This window comes from Stegodyphus dumicola, chromosome 1 (assembly GCF_044657685.1).
Source record: "Stegodyphus dumicola isolate Sdum_Otavi_A_Nest chromosome 1, ASM4465768v1".
Classification (NCBI taxonomy): domain Eukaryota; kingdom Metazoa; phylum Arthropoda; class Arachnida; order Araneae; family Eresidae; genus Stegodyphus; species Stegodyphus dumicola.
In genome coordinates this window covers 228,009,025-228,028,773 of record NC_140768.1, presented here as the reverse complement: position 1 = coordinate 228,028,773, position 19,749 = coordinate 228,009,025, and the positions used below count along the sequence as shown (strand labels likewise).

At 31.8% G+C, this 19,749-nt stretch overlaps 1 protein-coding gene across 6 annotated transcripts in view; it reads right to left on the bottom strand.

The window, feature by feature from the left end:
• LOC118196166 (zinc finger homeobox protein 4-like) overlaps positions 1–19,749 on the bottom strand; it is a 392,029-nt gene that overhangs the window by 157,720 nt on the left and 214,560 nt on the right. The window contains exon 1 of one of the 6 annotated variants that reach the window (XM_085826199.1): positions 7,435–7,982. The exons of the other annotated variants lie outside the window; for them this stretch is intronic. The gene's annotated coding sequence lies outside the window, so the exon portion shown is untranslated. Of the gene's footprint in view, positions 1–7,434; positions 7,983–19,749 lie in introns of those variants that run through there. 6 annotated transcript variants of the gene reach the window in all.

Below are 19,749 nucleotides of genomic sequence, written 5' to 3'. Positions count from 1 at the left end.
CTATGCAAAGCTAAAATGAATATATAAATTAACAGAGAGATTAAGAGCAAGACATATATACATGTAAAAAAAAAATTAGAAGGCGTGATTTAAAAGACAGGTACATATAAAAGAAAGATGTAATCAATAAATGCAAAGAAAAATAGTGAATATTGTTTTATGTTGGCTTATATTATTACAAAACGCAACTCCTTGAATATGCTCTCAATTTTTCAGTCTAATTTTGCTGATAGAGCCGCTCAGTTTGGATTCGCACTCATTCGCATCTTATTCACATTATTTTCGCAATCTATTGCCCGGTTGAATATCTGTATTCATCCATGTGTTATTAAGCACATTTTTAGATTTTTAGAATTTTACAGGTTTATAATATTCTACGCCTTTCATAGCAATTATCTTTTATTTTTAAGCTTTTCTCCAATTTGTTCAGATTTGTTTAACACAAGCTACATGGCAAGAAATATATCGTACTTTAAGATTATGTGGTATTTTCTTGTTTTTCGACAGGTAATCTCTCTAAATAGTAAGCAAATTCTTGCTTAGTAATAAATAGGCAAAACCGGTCATATTTCACTAAGCCAAAATGACGAATCTGCAAAATCCGTATTTCGGTACGAAGAATAGCGCGTTTTAAAATTTTGGTACGTCTCTCGTTTTGAACAATCCTGGCTTTACTTTACCCTAATTATTTTATATGAACCTCACTCTTAGCAAAGCGTAAAACATAAGAAAAGGTTAATAAATAAGTGAGTAATTAAGTTAGTAAAAAAGTTAATTAAGTTAACAATGTAAATAACGGAAACAGCAAATGAACAGATTTTTGTTTTTCGCCTGATATCAACTACATATAGTAACTAACCATTTTATTTCGTTTTTAAAACTCAAATAACAAACAACTTGCTCACAGATATACTTGATTCATTAACAGAAAAAGAGAAATTGCTATTAACTTTTATAAATTATAAAAAGTAACAATAATAAATTACAGTGGTACTATATACGAAATAATAATTTGAATTGCAGAAAAGTTACTAAAGCAATACAAAAGGGCTGTTTTGAATGCCAGTAATTAAAGATCCATGGTCTGTATTATATTTTCGAATTTTGCTAAGTAAAAAATTTTAATGAATAAAATAAAAAAGCAAAGAGCTCACTAAAAAACCTGAATTGATTTCATTTCAAACTGAGCAACAAATTTGACATTTCAAAGGCAAAGGAGAGCGCAAATATGTACTTAATCGTAAAAGTAAATCGGGCATGTTTATGAAAAACATGCCCGATTTACTAAGGGGGGGGGAGATATGGTTACAGTTACATACATGCAGCGTAACTTTACAAAGATAACATATATATCATAGTCTCTCGATAACAAGTGCGGTATTGTTTCAGAATAAAATGCTTTTTTATATATTAATTTCTGGCTGACTGAATTTTTTACTAATTACGAAAATATTCCTTTTTTTTGCCATTAAATACTCACAAAACTAAGTTTATAGAAGGAAAGATTAAAGAACAAAGAAACTTAAATTATAATCAGAGCAATAATATAAACATACTACAGATATAAATTACAAAAAAGCAGGTGCAAATATTTCGTAATATCTACGACCTAGAACTAAACAAGATCACCTCCAAAATATCTCAGTGGCAACGTATTAAAAAAAATACAAATAAAGAAATAAATGAATTCGAAAATATCGCATTTACAATAAGAAAGAAATCAGAATACTCCAAAATTTGACTCAATGAAAGAGAAATAAGCGAAGATATTATTTACACTCGTTTCTCCTTTTCATCTTGGGATCGCATTTCTCCAGGTTCACAATGAAAGAAAGACTTTCGACTAGATTCTGTATCATTTCTTGCTTTAATCCAGAGATAAAGAAGACATTGTGAGAGAAAAATATGCAAGAGAAGAGAAAAGAATAAGGGTGGCGTCTTCTTTCTCGCTGTTTTCCAAAGCGAGGTGAGAAAGAAGGTGGAGGTGTGAGCTCCAGCAAACCGAACCAAATGTAATCTATAATTAATTTCCGAACGTACAGCAAATATTATGGCGAATATTTTTAATCTGGCTGATACTGAACTTCCGGTTCTGTCGAAGGGTCTTTTTTCGTTTTTTCTTTCTTTTTTTTTTTTTTCCCCCCTTACTTTTTGTTACATTTTGTTCTCTCCGTGTTTATTCTTCATCACTCCCACCCCAACCTACTGAATGCTGCTTTGCCAGACGCCCTGCTCTGGTACGTGTTAGAAAAACCATAAAAAAAAGGGGGGCAGGAAGGAAAGTTCTCTCCTCTATTTGATGATGAAGGGAATGTTTCCATATTGATATGTGTGAAACATAATTTAGTAATAAATTTTGTGGGAGGGGAGGGCTAATAATATTAAGACAAGCTGTATTCTATAGAGTGGGTATGTTTCTAGTAAACTGCATGTGATGACATACTTGTTAACTAAGTAGTTGTGCAGATGAAATATTTGGTTGAATGTTACTAGTAACTAAACTGTGTGATATACTGTGTTTTTGTGCACTGAGAGACACAGACTATTTCTTTTGTGCGTATATACAATTACAACTTAACGTAGCACTTACCACTTGTGTTGCAACTTACAATACTGTTTACGGTGTGATGCAATACGCTACCTTGATATAGGACAAACACACTTAATTGAAATAATAAAACACCTTATGCTCAGCGCACTACTCTAATAAGGTTTTTGTTTTTGATAATGCAGGTTGAGGTTATCTGCCTAAAGAGAGGGCTGATTTCGTAAAGGACCATTTAAGGGAAATTGACTTATAGCCATGTGACAACATGAAGAAAAGCACCCATGCAGCCAGTCCGTTCGTCTGGAACAGAAACCAGGTCGAACTACTGGTGTTCAGCCGCTTTCTCTGAATTTTCGCAAAGCACATACGGCATCGCAACCACGTGTACTTCAGTAGTAAAGTGACTCACAAAAAGATATTTAACAAAATGGTTAATTTCGGTTTAAACTACACTTATGCAAAAGGAAACAGGCTTTCTTCTTTATTACAGAATTTTTCCTTGGAATTCCTAACTGCATTTGTAATTTTATGAATAAATGTATATAATATAGAGCAAACGCCTATAAGGATTTGGTTAAGGAGATAAATTATCAAACAGCATCTGGTATTATCTACAGATTATCAACAGAAACAGCTATTATCTACCACCGCAAAAATTTGTATGCAGGTAACTGACTAACAAATATGTAAGTAGTTGCGCTGTAGATAAAAAAGCTGCAGGATTTATTTATTTTTATCTAACCAGTTACTTAGCTGTAAGTAATCCTAGCTGTAAGGATTTATTTATTTTTATCTAACCAGTTAAGTAGCCTTACTGTTATTCTCAACTTCCATTTTCCTTCAAGAATGCAAATTTCAGTTCGCGCGTATTCAAATGAGGTAGCAAAAGATTGTATTTAAAGGAGGGTTTAGATTTTTCAATCAGAGAGCGTTTCCCCTGCTGAAGACCACGTTATTAGATGCAGTTATATTACAGTCGTCTGTTTTCGGCGTCGCGATATTCCTGTCAATAGTGCTGGTCACGCCGAGATAGGTTTGAGCCAACTTGCGCGTTATTTATTTCTGCGTGGCTTTTGGCTAACATACGACTTACTTTTAATCTGAATTTCTATCATTTTGATTTACGCTATAAATACTGGCCGGTTTGTAAAAAGAAATGCCTTCTGTTATTTTTTTTTTTTTTTTTTTAAATTCTTAATAAACGGGTCTTTTACACCCTTCTTACGTTCTCTATCTTCTTATTGGACATAGTAATAAGTCGCTTAGAATCCAGCTTTAGTCTCAACTTAGTCTATGCTTCCCAAGGAGAGACTCTACAAAGCTAATAAATAAACAGGGATCAAGAAGTAAAATCCGAAGAAAGAGAAAAAAATAAAGTTGTAAACACTAAAGCACAACATTTTTGTGAGGTTGATGAACGGCTAAAATTTTAATATACGTGCAAATGTTTTAATATATTTATTTCTAAAGGGAAACGAAGATATTAATGACTACTGAGCGTATTCTGTTGAAAATGTAAATCAATAATGCTTCCTAGAATTCAAGTGCAACAAAAAAGAATTCTGCCAATTATAAGTTATCTAAGAGAAATAAAAATATGATAAATTATTATTTATAATGACACCAAAGATGTTTTATTATTAATTTTTCATGTTATAATTAATAATATTCTTATAAGAGAGATGAATATTTAAAATCTGTTTAAAAAGTCAAATACACGAAGTCAGACGCAGTATCGCCCTCTTGCGGCAAAAATCTACAGTTTGGCTGCTTTTCGATTTTCTCCCCCTAAATCCTCTTTGCAAACTCGATCAGAGGAAAAATAAAATAAAAATAAAAGTATTATTATTTCATTTTACTTTGAGTGCGCTGAAAAGTGGGAAAAAATCGGACTGACGTTGTTTTATGAAATTACCTAAAACAAAGAAACAAATCTACTCGTTCGAATTATAACGAAAACTCTTAACTTATTCCAGCTTATTGAATTATGAAAAAATAATACAGCTCTGTAGCTTGCACAATACCTGATTCATAGTACAAATCACAATCACTCAGTTGAAGTCTCAGAATGAGGATGAAAATATCATTCAAACAATGACCTGACTATAATTTAATTTTTATAACTTCTTTATGCATGGAAGGCATATTTTAAATACCTAATAATAAGTTACAAAAAACTGAGTCACTTCATATTTGAGATCTGAGAATTTGTACTTGCATTTTTCACAGAATAAAGCTTTGCACCATATGCATACTTGTGACAGAAGTCCTTGGATATACCAATGAAACTGAACACAATGACAAAATCTCAGCTGCATTTTTGCAAATAGCAACAGTCACCATAAATAAGGGATATCTAGCAAAGAAATTAGCTCTACGACGTGGCACAGCAATTTGCAATCACGCCCTCACCCATCCAGACAGCAAGCTCTTGAGACAGCCCATCCTGGGGGCAGGGATGCCGTCTCACTGTTGTTAATTAAAACAGAAACAGATGCTCGTGCGATAAATGTTACGTAGTGCTTAACATTTCAAGCGAAGAAAATTCCAGCTATATATCCGCCTTTAACATTAATAATACATCACTGCAGAAGTTAAAGCAATTATGGTGATGAAACTGTGATGCTGATTCCGAGGAATTATAGGTTATAAATTACGTAAATAAATAATAAATAAATTGATATAAAAAGCGCTAGAGCTCAAAATGCAATTAAATTGTTTCATTAATTTCCCATTATGAATTTCGGTTTAGATCAGGCCTCTTATTTTCAGTTCTAAATCTTATATTTAATCGCATCTACCAATAGATGCGTAAGAAACAGCAAATGTTCTGAAATCAGTGATCAAATTAGCTCCTATTTTATTGCGGTGAGAGCTCAGCAAATTTATACTTGTGATGTAAAAATTGCAATTAATTGTTATTTTCTCCGTTGTAAAATATTTGTAGAGAATCATCTGCCTTAACCCTGGATTACATTCTTTTTATTTTTGGTTTATACCGAAAATAATTATAAATAAACGCAGATTTGACAATGAAAAGGGACAACCATCAGAGAAACTTCAATGGTCTTCTCATCCAATATTAACGAACTCCGAGTTAAATATCTGTTACAGAACGCATCTGAAACAGATATTTAAATTTTAAAGTGTGGAAGCCATTAGAAAGTTCTACAACCGTCTTGATCTTATTCAAAACAATTAAATAAGTTTTACATACAAGAAAAGCATTTTTATATTAACAATTAAGCAAACAAAGTATTAATAAAATATTTTCCAATTTCCTCGATCATTACACATTTAGAAAGTATATCCGTTTTACTCATCCAACAATTCTACGTTAAAAGTTTGAAGGGGGAAAAAAGTAATTTTCAGATAAACAAAATCGATTCATTCATAATATTCATACAGATCTTACACTATAGTAATTAGGATGAGAAACATTTTTGATTATTAGCCTTACTTTTTGATTCAAAGTTTGCAGTTTTAAAGTTCCTATTATTTATTTAAAATACTTAGAGAAAAAAATACACATAGTATAAGCAAACACTACGAAAAATGTACGGATCCTTTCTTTTATTACATACGTCATGTAACTTTGTATTTAAACATCACACATTTTAATGGATAACACAGATTTTTTATAACATTTATACAATCTATAATAGCTCAAATAATGATTTTTATCGCTCATTATTACTTCTTCATATTACAGTCTGGAAAACATACGACAGTCGGACGCACGAAATTTGTTTCCGCTATAATAAAAATATCTGATTTTATTTGAAGAATATTTACCTATAATTCCATTCACATTCTGGATAAAACAAAATGGGACATTTAAAAACGACATTTGGATATATGCAATTAAATACGCGAATTAAAGCACGTTTTATTCGTAACTGATGCATATTAAAGGTAGATGAATTATGCCTTATAATCTTGGCCGTTTAATTATAATTAATGGATAAATTTAGCAGATAAACTATACTTTATGATCTGATTGTGCAGCTAAGCTACTCGCCGGCAGTTTATATACCTTTAATGATTTAATTCATAATCGATGCATATATGAATCAGATGAACTAAACAACATGAGCTGACTGAAAAGTAAAATCCGACATTTGCGGCAGATTTCAATTTGATTTTAAATTACTAATTTATCAACATTTTGTTCTGCTATTTTGATTTCAAACTTCTAATTCTTGTACCTTAATCTGTGTTTCGGTTTAATATAATAAATAAACAGCGAACTCTTGATTTTTAACTTTTTTACGAGATGCACTTGAAATTTTTGCACAAAAATTAATAAATAAGAGCATAATTCATCAATATTACTTAAACTAAATTAATTACCTTAATAATCTCATTAGTACATACTTTAATTATTATGTATTAATTAAAGTGCACTAATTATTACCTAATCCAAAAATACATTAAGGTGTATCAATTAAATTATTAAAACTGATAATTAGGTGTTTTAAGTAATGTTTTATTTCTGAAATATGAAGAATTGGCAGAAATTTTCTCTTTTCATAATTATATATCACCTATTTTTGAACAGAAAAGACAAGAAGTTATTCATTGGACGAGATAATGAAATAAATTCTTAAAATCCATTAATGCGAACTGCCACTGAGATTCTGATTAAGGATGTTCATGATAGAATGCAATGATATTTAGCTCATTCACTCAATATCACATCAAATGTTGTCTTTCAGCTATGATACGATAAGAAACAGGTGGCGTTTCGATAAAAATAAATTGAAGGCTACGATTCAATCAGAAAAGATGCTGATATCCAATGTCCGTGTGTACGTTTCTTTTTTTTTTCCTCCAAGTGCAAAAGTAAACAAATAACTTGAGATAAAAAAAACAAATCCACAAACCTGTTTTGGTATGCCGACTCCCACAGTACAAAGTCACCGGCATGGCTCTGCCAACACACACCACAGAAAGAGTCGTTTAGGAACAGATTCACTTTGTTAATTTTTGTCGTGCAGGAACTCCAAGGTAATAATATATCTTTATCGACGAAGTACAACAAAACATATAAAAACGCGTAACGATTTTTTTTTTCTTCTAAAAAGTCAACGATGTAGTACTTGCTAAGCCTAAAGTACGGCACAGTTTAAAAACACACGCACACTTGTGATATAGTCCCGCCGCGGGACCTCCCGATGCCCCAGCGGCGAATTTAGGAACCTTCCTTTTGTGCGGCGATCGGATTGCCGACTGAGGGGCATCTGTCTAGGTGAGCGCACCGGCGGTGGCGGCGCTGATGGCGCGATGCTCGCTTTGCATGCACGCGCATACCGTTTTGGAGGAGAGAAAATATATATCTATATGCGCGATTCGCCCGGGGGGTTCCGTTTCTTACGGGGGCGGGAGGGAATTTCGTTCGGGGGTCGGAGAGTAGCTCCTCGTGGCATGTCGTCGCGGTTCGGCAGCGAAGCCCGACTGAAGCGCCCTATTCTGCATGCAGCGCTATGCAATTAATTCTCCGAGATTGCGTCGTCGGCCAGTGGCGCTTTTTTGCATCTGCGCAAAGCGACCGCCGCTTTTTATTGGTCGCAATTATTCCTGACAGTGGCAGGAGCCGACGGTAAAAAAAAACATAAAAAAGGGAAGAAATAAACTGGGGGAGGGGGAGCGAAAGAGAGCGCGCAGGAAACACTGGGAGCAAAAACAAAAGTGAAAGTAACAAAGGGGTAACGCGCCAAAGATGGGTGACAGTGTCACGTTTGGGACATTCACTTCGTTCTTTATTTCCCCTTTTACCTTTATTCTACTTGATCCAAAATTTATCTCAACTAAAAGATTTACAAAAATTAATGACTACTAGAATCAAAATGAGGAGAAAGAAAGACCTGGATAGCGCAGAGTGTAACCCACAAAATCTAAACTAGATGGATTCGCACTTAAGCCGGAAGTCTGCGGATTACATCATATTACAGAACTTCAGCTTTCTCCTCGTCTACCTTCTCCTATCCAGTCATTTGAATCCTGGATTTTGCGGCTCTGACTGCTCCCACCACGGTTCCTCAAGCTTTTCATTTTGCCAGCCTCTCCTTTATCCTTTAGTAAAATCTTAATTTATGGAAAATCGCTAAACTTTCATAATAATATCTCCAAGGCTCATTAAAAATATATTTTAAATTAAATTATTAACTTTTCTCTGCAAAAGCTTAAACAGTGACTTAATTTTACAGCTATAAAAATATGATAGCAGAGATAAGGCCTAAGGGACAGACAGACAGATACTATACACAAGTACTTTCCAGTAAGTCTTTTAAAAGGACATAATAACGCATAAGTATTTTTCAGTGTGTAAGTAAAAGAAGCATTTTCCAACATACAATACACAATTGTTTTTTTCCAAAACATAATGTACTTTCCAATGTACAATAGCCAATTTTTTTTTCCAAAATATAATGTAATACAAGATATTTTTCAATGTATTCGCTAAAAGAAATGCCTAATATCGTGTGACTAAAAGCTTGAATTACTTAATCTTACAGCAACCTCTAACACTTTTTTAGTGCCTCCTATTTTGAAAATACCTGATTTAATAGTATCCAAATAAAGAGAACGTACAAAGGTAAAGAATTCTAGGCTCTGTTCATGTCAAGTAGGAGTGTGAAAGAAACAGAGCAAATAGTTACATCACGCTGGGCATCATCCCAAGTTAAATCCGCTCAAATTAAAAAAAAAAGGGGGGGAGCGATTTTACTACTTCCGATATTATACAGCGCAAGACCGAAGTTTCAATATAGGCAAGTAATATAGGCAAGTACTTTTCTAAATTTGCCAAAAACAAATTGAACCTGAGTTCTCAACAGTCAAGTTAAACGCTTTGTTATCTCAGCTTGCGGTATAGTAATTATAAAACTAAACCTATAACTGTTGTATTAAATCTATAACTGTTATACGGACCAGTTAACTAGAAATGAACAAATAATTCACAGCAAAAATGAATCATGAGTTAAAAAAACTGAACTCGAATCCTAATTTCTCATATTTTTATGATTATTATAGCAAAAATTATCTTACAATCAAAACTTTAGCAACAACAATACAGAGTAAAGATTTCCAAAATCACAAAGCTGCAATCAACCCCCATTTAAATTTTAACTCTTAACAGTATTTAGGTCTTTATAAATTTAATTTTTAAAAGAAAGGATAGGTACATTTCGAGATAAAGCATGATACTTCCTCTTCCATAAGAAAAATCATCCAGCGCAAGTGCAATGTTCAGCTGTCGCAAGATGAACATGAATAAAATTTTAGTTCCATCTGCTGGCGAGGAAAGAAGAAGATGCACTATAAATAAACAGCAAACTGATAGTGAAGGCCAGCTTTTATACACCTTATTCATACGATTCCCGGTTGTGAGCTAAGGAAGAATCTCTCAGCTTAAATGGTTTAAAATTAAATACCATTTCCTATAGTAGCAGACTATTTCATTCAATATTATTCTCTTTTATTTAAAGGAAGATGCATCATTATTGCAGCGCAATATAATCTTCAAAATTACTTTTCACATTCGCATTTCCTTCTACAAAATAACCGTACCATAACGCTAACGTACAACTGTTAATTCAATATACAGAGTTTCAGTCTTAGCGGACTGCTGACTTAATTCTTATAATTTTAACTACAGTGGAATCTTTCTTAGCATCGAACTTCTCTAGACGAACATCTCTGAAAGTGCAGTATTTCTCAGAATACAACCAGACAATTAGCTCTATATCGCAACCACTTCCAGAGACGGACAAAACTCTTCTGAAACTGTCGTAGGGAGGTTTCATTGCATTAAACGAGAATTTGTCTTTCTAAGAACCGCTTGAATGTAATATTCAGTCGAAGCGTATGTATCCTGCGTCGACGGATTTGGGTTTGAATCCCGGATGGAAGTTTGTAAATCTGGTATGTTACCTTTGTCAGAAATTTTAAAAACCGTCTGTCCCAAAATCCTCTGGACTGCCAAGTAATATAGGCAAAAAGCTCAAATACGCAGCAATTTAGTTAACTTTATCGGATTATTAAATGGGTAGAAGCTGCAAATTCTAATAAATCAGCCTTTTTTTGTTTTCAAAATAATTTTCACACAGAATTTTTTTTTTTTAACTCACTAAGTTCAGCTCGATTTATGAGGTATGAAAACTACAATCAAAGTTTTCCGCATTTATATATTTTATTATTTTAGGGAAATTTTAACGCATTCCACATTAGAGAAAGGGCTTAATTGAAAAGAGTTAATATGAATTTATCCGTTTTACCGTTGAAATTTTCTATATTGGCGTTCTTATCATGGCAATATTACATCTCATTCTCAACGATGTTTTTGAGATTTGTTGGCAAAATACTTAACATTAAACTAAATCAGCTGCTCAGTTTATTTCACATTTAAGATAATATAAAAGTATTTAAATTCTTTTTTAAAGAATTTAGGCTTTAGATAGATTACCTCGCAGTACGGGTGGGCAAAGTATCTAGGAATAATGTTTCCATGAAATAAGGGTTAGAAGCTCAAGCAGAGAATGAAATTATGAAAACCCTAAGCAGCCTGAAGATTCCCTCATTCCGAGCCCAATCCGAGATAAGCTACCAATGTGTTTAGTAGTCTGACCGCTCTTTTGGATGGGGTGGCACTCTAGCCAAATGTCATTTACATTTTAAAACGACGCTGCTCATAGAAAATATTATCTTTTTGGAGAAAGTCTTCCTATATGTGTAAATTCGAAACCAGATATTATGATTAACGTACTCAAAATTTATTTATAATTATAAATTACAGTTCCTTTTAACATCCTTTCTCCCCCCAAAAAACTTTATTTTTGTGCCCTTCCTAAAAATATATTAATTTATAACACTTTAACAACAAACATTCAATTTAACACTTATCACTTGACTTATTACACTTTAAAATATTTAATTGAACACTTAGCTTTTAATTTATAACACTTTAAAACATTTCATTTAACATATAGCTCTTAATTTATAAGACTAGTTTATAACATTTCAATATTTATTAAAATAATTTGCTACCTACAGTTCATAAATAATATGTTTTCAACAATTCATTGTGTCAAACATACAACGAAAATCTAATTTTTTAGAAAATATTTTAATGCAACAAAATTTTAAATAGAAAATACACTGTTAAAAATAAACGAGGTTTTTCACTATAGTCGTTTTTCACTGCTGTTGGAATAATACATAAAAGGGTTCCAATAAAGTGAAGTAAATATAAAAATACATTTATAGTGTTATTTTAAATGTTAATGAGTAAAATAGCCCATGTATATGATATTACATAAAAATCTGAAAATACTTTTTGTGGTTAAGCTAGTTTTCTTTATACTGCACATAAAGAAAGGGGCTGTTTTAAATGTAGGTATTAATTCACTGTTATTGGTGTATTAATAATGATGAATGTCATATTTCAATCGTTTTGTGCCTTAATTCGCATAAATAAAAATGTAGTGTATTGTTCTTGAATATAACAGCTTTAAAATTAAATATCTCCTTGAATCTAATGTCACAAAAATTCTTGAATTTTGCAATTCATTACATTCATTCTGCCACTTACGTCTCGCACTTATTACTATTTTTTATTCACACTAAAAATAATTTAAAATTTCACAAAAATGTTACCTAAAGTTATTACTCCTAAAGAATGAGAATATAAAGGCGTAATAAAAATTTAAAACAACGCTGATCACATCAGAAATTCTAAAATCTAGTTGAATTCAGTTATTTAATCTCGTTACCCAGGCAGCTTACTCTAAGCCAAGTAAAACTATTCTTTGTTGCTAATTTACAGTGTACAGTTTTAAGAAGCAAATATATAAATTTAAATGGGTGCGTATGGCATGAAGAGTGGCGTACAAAGTTCGACAAATGGTGCAGCCCGTAAAAATAAAATAAAAGTTTGGTGTACTGATAATACGGCAAAGCACACTAAGGCTATCTGCTTAAGGGGAGGGATGCCATCGTGAAGGACTTCCTAAGGGAAACTGGCTCGTATACACGTTACACCATGGAGGTAGGAGGGGCCAAACGGCGCTAGAAGTGAAGCACTACTTTGAAGCTTGGGTCACCAGATGGGGTGTTCTTTGTTTACATTCAGAAGCTCGCTTGACAGGATTCTGATAAATCGAAAAAGGGACACTTTCGCATGAAAGAAACATTCATAGTGTGATGGATAATAGCAATTTGTATAGTTTAGTGACATTTACGCAAAAATCACATCTTGGTTATTTTTCGATAACTAACAACAGCGATTTTGATTATGAATTTGTTTTATAAAATTCTAAGCTGTTGCACTACAAAAATATAGATTTTAAGAAAAATATCATGCTTAAAGAATGAAAAATACCTTACGGTACATTTAAAATTGTATACGTCTTTCGATACCATTGATAGAGTATTCGCTACTTTTATTTTATTTTCCAAACGCCAAAATGTTTTAAATAAAACAAATTTTTTTCACATCCATATATTATTGTAACATGTACCTTTTAAAAATTTTTAGAGGTGAAGCTTTACTGCTGCTCATTTTAAACCCATCGTTTTAATTTAATATATCTGACAAATAATCACTTTGGGCTTACACGTTTTACTTATTTGGGTTAATTAAAAATAAAATTACCATCAAATGCTGCAATCCTCTTCAAAATTAATAAATATACACACAGATATGCCAACAAGTTAGCTTTCCCTTGATTTGGAATCACACATTTGTGTAAAATTATGCACAGTTTCACACAAATGTGTGGAACAGAAGAGGGATACATTTGCGAATTTGGCGATAGTACCATGTGCGGTCAAGATGATGTGACCATGTGAACGTGCTACATCATCAAGACAGCTTATTAAGAATTTGAAAATAGGGTAATCGACGGAGGTGAAAACATTTGTATATCCTGCCAAAGGAGGTCCGATCATGAATGGTACTCTTATTGATTCCAGATTGTTAAATGTTTCCCACGCAAGTCTTTTTTTCTCGGAAATTCGAGTTTTATGCTGGCTTCTTAACGTACGCAGGTTGTAAACATAAATTGAAATCCTGTTGACAAATACGTTATAAAACTATTTAAGCAAGAATTGTTCGTATTGGAAAGCAATTTGTTAAAAGGTATTGTAAAGCAAATGCTATGAGATGCGCACTTAAGAACGTAATAAAGAGTTTTGGAATATGTATTGTTGAAATGAAGTGTAAAAAAAATCTGATAAGTATAATTAAAAGAATTATTCCCCTTACATTTTATAATAACTCAGTTACAAGTTTTAAATAATACTTAAAAAAAAAAAAAAAAAACTTATTTTATTCCCTTTCAGAAATGTTCAGAAAAAGTCAAATACTATTTAATGTATTTCGCTAATTCCTAATAATTCTCTAATTTAAAATGAACCGAATAGAGCATTAATTATAAATTGACTTGCATTTTTCGATTTAAAAGATGCCTCAGAAGCCAAAAAATCATGTCATATTTAAGAAAGTATTTTAAAAAGAAGCTCTATAAATAGAAAAGAAATAATGCATAATTTTAATATTAATAATACAATAAACTTTGATCTTAATTTTTGTACCTTAACCGAATAAAATTGAATTACCTTATTTTTTTCCCTAATGTAATTAACGAAAACTTGTGAAAATATTTCATTCAAAGAATAAACCATTCTGATAAAACTGTCCTGTGAAAAGTATAGCATTTAATTCCGTTCAGAATGAAATGTTGTTTAAAAATATGTTGTTTTCACATACTTAGAACTCTGAAGTGTTGTAGAAAAAGAAAATATATACATTTATATGTATATTTACGACGTAATTACAAAATATTTATATCCGAACGCGTCAAATCAATGGAAAATGACCCAATGTTTTGGTCACCACGTAGGGATCGCCAGTGCTTCAGAGCAGGGTACGGGAGAAACTTGTTTAGGGCTACTCCATTTTACTTCCTACCTCCATGCGTTACATATGGGGAAAACCGCGAAATTCGCGGGATTCGAACCTCGAACCGAACTACGAGTGTTCAGGGATTTTACCGCTCGGCCGCTGGTGGTCTAAAATAAAAGTAATTAGGTATCGTATATAAATCTACTTCTTCCAACACTTTTTTTAGCTTTGTTAGTTATTGCTTAGATTTAACTAACACTATTTTAAAAATAGAATAATCAAACGCCGGGATGGAAAGAAAGTGAAGAATGGCAACGTAAAATTTAAAATCAAAAAAGCAATCCTGACAAAAAATTTTTTTAATTCCGAAGAAGAGGAGCCTGTGTCTGATCAGGTCCAAACTGATAAAGTTGATTCAAAATCTACCTAACTGAAGTTTGCTTTTTTTTTTGTTTACTCAAAAAAAAAAAAAAAAAAAAAAGTGGCAAGATATTATTCCCTATCGATGCAAGGAATAAAACACTCTCATTGGGAGAAAAAATGGTTTCCAGAATTTCTAGTATTCTGATTTAAGTAAAATCTGAAAGGTTTCAGATTTTAACGGTTGCCCCAAAAGGTTTGTCAAGCTTTTTTACGCTATTGCTGAACTCACAGTACATCAGTCTGCTGTAGCACTCACTCCTACTAACACACTTTGTTTTGTCTTTTTAGCTTTATTATTAAGCATTATTTTCTTCGCACTTACGCCATATACAATTCAACAGCAAAATTACAAAAATTTTAAAAGAAGCATAACAGTATACGTTTAGAATTTTCGATGCAGCGTTTGGTGTTGACATACAACTTTCTGTTGTTTTCAGTCTCTTCTCAATTCATCATACCGATGTTCAGTTTTCTAATAAAGATGGCTTAACTTTTTTTGTCTTATTATTATTAATGTTCAGTGTGTTTACTTTATTTATGAAATATCACGTTCTTGGCACTTACGCCACATAAAATCCCATTCAACAGCAAAATCGCAAAATATTTAAAAGCAGCATATCTTTAGAATTTCCAGTAGACGGTTTCGTGCTCGAGATAAAAATGTTTGATTGCGTAGAGTGTTGCCACTGCTCGCTTTAAAATTTTAGAGTTTGTTAATCAAAAATTCGCTAAAAGTTTGCAAAATATGAAACAGATAATGAAAAAAATTCGAAATTCAAAATTCGGGCTTCCAGATGCCCATGTTCGGGTGGAAGACTACGTTATTCAAAATTTGATGGATCTCGGTACCATTGTTTTTTCACAATGCGAGAAATACGCTTTCATTCATGCAGATTCTTGATTATTTAATTTCTTTAAATATAATACAAGGCGAGAATATTTGCTGGCAAAAATTTGAAAAGTGATATAACGCATTTAAGTGATTCAGTGAAAATACTGTTTCGAGAGTAATGCCTATTTCGGGACTGACGTCCCTTTTGGACTAAAAAAGTTTTGTGTTTCATATATTTGGTATTGGGTTTCGTTATTCTCCAGTAAGTTATTTACTTAGCTATTTTAGTCCATTACCAGTACAAGGAAACGCCGTTAATGAGAGTCAGTCTGGCTCTAAAAGAAATGCTTTAAATTTTAACCTGTTAAACAAAACACGAGAATTGGAAATTTATTACTTATTTTGACATGCACTGAGTTAAAGAAACATACTCAGTATTTATTAACTTTAAAAATATAAATTATGGCATACAGCGGTGGTTGTTTTTCAACTCAAAAAACGAAACTGTACATTCTGCGAGAATTCTTTCCTTTAACTTTCTACTGTACTTTGTAAAACAAAGAATGGCTTAGTTGGGATATAAGGACCAGCGCCAAAGATAACTAACTAAATAGAAATTCTTCCCGTTCCTAACCTTCATGCAACTGAATGATGACAAGAAACACAACTGCGCGTTTACCAGAAACACATTCGAAAACAAAAGTTCTAACAATTTCTCTGCTTCAAAGCATAGAACGTTGAACTATAGCGCAAATTCATAATAGAAGGATACCCAAATCTCAATGGAGGTAAAGTTCAAGATACATATCACTTAAAATTAACAGTTCTCAAATCTGATTACCATTTGAGCAGTATCTTCATAAAGGACTCATAGTAATAAAAGTAATCGGGTATGTAATAACTTTGACTTGGCATGTACTGAATTAAGTATATAATCTTATGAACATACAACAGTATCTTCATAATAACAGACTTAATTAACCGATTCAAGGCAAGTTGAAAATGACATCAAAAATTGCAAATTTTGAAATTAAATATACCTGTTAATTTCTTTTGTACGGCTGTAAAGTATCTAATTTTATTTTATCATAACGAGTATGAAACTTTACAGTTAGGAAGCGGGAGATCGCATTAAATGCAAGATTTCGTTATTTGTAGAAAATATTTTTTTTTTCCCAAATTTGACATTGCTAAAACGTGAATTATTTTTGTCATTGAAAACGCTTCTGTAACTGGAAATATAAGACTATGATGAAAGATACACACATACATACATATACATTTTGAGAAATACATATATACGTATGTAAGACGTAGAGACGTCACGAATAAAAAAAATCCCTTTTGAATCCATTTTAAATCCGATTTTACAAACCATTTTGGAAAACACAGTCATTTATTCTGTCCGTATGTACAGATGGGACGCAAAAAAATCGTTCAAATGGATTCAGGAATGGTGAAAATGGATATTTCTGTTGAGAAATATGATATCTGAAATGTTTCTCGATTACAATATCGTATCAGGAAGTGCAAAGGACAAGCACGAATATTTGCGATACCTTAATAAAAGATCTGCTTCTAATAGTCTATTAGTTTGTTTAAATGAATTCATATATATATAATCAGTTTTATTTGCGTATTTATTTGTTTAATTACTTTTATTTGTTTCTGTTCTTGCACTCTTTTCTTATCAGAAAAATAAGCTGCGTAAAGGTTTCAGTAAGAGATCATGCGCATTATGCAGAACTTGATGCAAGATTGCAACATAGGTAGATGACAGCATTTGAACCGCAAAAACGTCTTCTTAGATTGTTAGTATAACTGTATCTAATAATAATGGCTTATTTCCTAACAAATTTGCGCACCCAACACTAACATGAAAATTTATAGCTTAAAGGAGGTAGATTGTTTCCTGCAGACTGAAATGTGCCCTTGAGATTTTTTTTTCTTGACTAAAGTTGATAATAACGACGCTTGCTTGTTAGAATACTCAATTACAAATTCATCAGTTCATCGCCAACATAATATATTTCTAAAACACAAGAAGCTTACAAACTGTTGTTTATGTTAAGCTAAAAATAGCTAAAATACTACAAAAAGCCTAAAAATATTATGCTATTATTCATTCATGTTAAAAATAGCTTCGCGTCATCTTAAATATTTCATCTTTTTTCAATTACAGATCATTATTTATGCAGAAAAATATTTTAACATTTCTGAATAAGCTCTTCTGTCGGCAAAGCTTAATAAGTGTTTGTTGCCAACTTGTTTTTATAAATCAAGTAATAATTTTTCAGAAAACAAGTACTAATAAATTATAATGGAAATCTTTGAATTCCTGTCAGCATTCATGCAATTTTGGGGGAAGAAATGCAGCATAATGTCCAAATTTGCATACTTAAATAGGTTTTGTATTTTCAGAACAAATAGTTAATTTACAGTCTACTCGGATTGATGCCAAATATAAATAAAGAAATTTTACAAAAATGTTAAAATTGCAACTGCATTGAAACAAATATATCTAAGAATGTTACGGAAATTTACACTTGTTTTCCCTATTTTTGAATCATTTTTAGCGCAAAAAAATATTACAGCGATTAAAAATGATATTTAGAATTTTTCGAATCATTAAACACCCCCCCCCCCCTTCACGCATGGAGAACGGACGCTAGCTTCGATTGAGATGAGCAAAATTTATAGTACTCTGTTTTCCAAACTTGCCAAATCACAGCTTCACTTATAAAGATTACATTTCTGCGAGCTCTGACAAAAGAATAAAATCGCAAGTTATAAAGTAAAAATTGTTTTAATATATAAAACTGTTCCACCCGAAACAAAGTTTCACTTGTGGAAAATCAGAACATTTTAACGAATTGTCATTGACTGAATAGAATTTAACTATTAAGGCAATCTTCACAACTGAATTTTTGTTTTTATCAGAACTTAGATAATTTATTTGATACGTTTTACGCAAATATATAAAAGAGTGAAAAGAAACTCTGAAGAATATTTAAAATTAAAAAAAAAAAAATACTTTAAAGCAGATACGAATTTGTTTGAATAAATAAATTTCTTGTTAATTTTTACGCGCTTTATAAATGAGTCTGGAATGGTTAAACAGAGCAAACATTAAAGTTGTCAACAAGTAATTAGAAAAATTCTACAGCAATTTTCTTAGGTAAGTAAATAGCATTCTGAGATATAATAGATATTAGCAGCTGCTTTCAGTAAGGAATTTAAAAACAAGCATTTAAATAGTGGTACGTAGACATTTATAGTTGTTTTCAGTACAGAATCAAAAAACTCTTTTAAAATACACTAATACAATCATTAATAGTTTCTTCTGGTAAGGAATTAAAAAATACCTTTAAATTTTGAATATAGACATCAGCAACTGCCTCCGGCAAAGAATTTAAAAACTAAATAATGGGATTTTGATAGTTAAAAAATATCAAAATCTATTTAAATGTTTTTAAAACATCGAAACATTTGATCTGTTGAGAAACTTTTCTAGATGATTAGCCAGGGGGAAAATAAGAACAAAGCAAAAATGATACTTTCAAACAGATATAAAAAAATTCGTTTCATAAAAATTTTTTATAAAATTTATCAGTTTTGACATATATTTCAGAAATTAGATTGAATGCACTATTAATTTTCATGCTACCCACATAATCTTTCCTGAATCTATCATCGACAGAAAAATTACTGTAAATATTAAATACGTATATTTATGGCAAGTTTTGAAGTTAATGAATTTCTATAAAGACACTTTTTTTTTTCGAAGTCCGTTATAAAGCACTGAACTTTTGCGGTCTTATTTGTCCACATACAGACCTGCCGGTTATAAAGTTACTCGATATAGCATAGTTTCTCAGATTACGCGAATACTGTTTAAACCCGTAATTTAATTAACATTTTTCACAACAAAGAGACTCAGAAAGTAATTCTTCAAGCAACAAAATCTCGTCTCGTGAATGAAGCGAATTCGAAACAACGTGAAATAACCGGTCGTAGGAAATAAATGACAGTCGTTCGCCA